At 45.9% G+C, this 1,386-nt stretch overlaps 1 protein-coding gene across 1 annotated transcript in view; it reads right to left on the bottom strand.

The window, feature by feature from the left end:
* vat1 (vesicle amine transport 1) overlaps nucleotides 1-1,386 on the bottom strand; it is a 60,128-nt gene that overhangs the window by 39,558 nt on the left and 19,184 nt on the right. The window lies entirely within an intron of this gene.

Genomic DNA, 1,386 nt, shown 5'->3' with positions numbered 1-1,386 from the left:
CACGCACACAGATTTTGGCACCAAATACACTCTGGGCCTCAATAACATGCTCTTCTAGAGTGAAGAGGAATGTTGTCCTAAACACTGTGGGGTTCACATTACTATGTAGTCCAGTATGATGTGTGTCCACACCCAGAGTTCAACTTGAGGAGAGGGTAGAGCCACTAAATGTTGTTGAGATTTCCCAAAGGGAAGGAGGATACGCAAACCTCCTACTACTGTACATACTTGTACCATAGTACAGTCAGTGCACACAGGCTCTTTCTCACAGTCATCCACACACTGACCACATTCGTGTGAACGGTGCTTAAGAGGTAAGCCTGCTAGGCCACTTCCTCATAGATAGCTAGTTTCTTAGCATAACTCAAACGGAGAAGCTAACGCACCTCAGACCRTGCTTACTGTAAATTCTAACCTAAAAAGGCTAGGTTGTGGTTATAGGTGTGGGCCCTATGGTGCTAGCAATGATAACACTAGCTAGCACACGTGCTAATGCTAATCACGGAGAGGTGTGAGGCCGCTCATGTCACGTCAGGGTTCCATGCTGTCTGCCCCATGTCATTCTCTGTGTCTCCACTCTCCAAGCKTACCCTCTCCCACACCCTATCATTAGCCTGTGGTGCCTGTGGCTGACAAAGAATGGAATAAAACCATRAACTCAAGAATCCTTCGTTACCAAAGGGACGGTGAACAAGATCAACAAGTCGGACATGATTGAGCAACGTTTCTCGCTCTGTTATTGTGCAAATCTTACATGAGGCTTACATGAGTGTGTGAGCATAAAATGGCACTGGGTGTGTGTCTGTGTCTGCTATAAGGAGAGATGACTGTGTTACATAGCATAGTGTTTCCCCCTGCTCTCTGTAGCTGTGAACTCGCTGAGTGTTTTAATATGCTTTGTCGTATGGTMGGTTCCTCTCTGTACCACGTATAGGATGCACATTTTTAGTGACTGGGTGAGTGAATTCAAAACACATCCTGTGTGAGAAGGCAGAACCTGCGATTTCCTGAGTGAGAATTCACACAATGCTAACGCACACAGAGACACTAACACACACATGCACTCATTGTACACACAAACACAAACAAACATGTTCTCATAAAACACACTGATAACCATGCACAAACAAACACATTCTTCCTAACACAAACACACATTGTAGGAAAATAAATACCAACTCAAATGTACAGACAGACACACCTGTGTGTGTGTGTGTGTGTGTGTGTGTGTGTGTGTGTGTGCCTTTTCTCGACCTCTCCCTGAACTGGACCCTGTGTTTATGGATTAGGTCTGGCCAGCAGCCCTGCATGCCACCACGCCCACTAATACACACACACACGCGCACATGCACACACATACATACACACTTGACTGGGTCTAGGCTG

The sequence above is a fragment of the Salvelinus sp. IW2-2015 genome, unplaced genomic scaffold, assembly GCF_002910315.2.
Source record: "Salvelinus sp. IW2-2015 unplaced genomic scaffold, ASM291031v2 Un_scaffold351, whole genome shotgun sequence".
NCBI classification, from domain to species: Eukaryota; Metazoa; Chordata; class Actinopteri; order Salmoniformes; family Salmonidae; genus Salvelinus; species Salvelinus sp. IW2-2015.
This window is presented reverse-complemented; position numbering and strand designations above follow the sequence as displayed.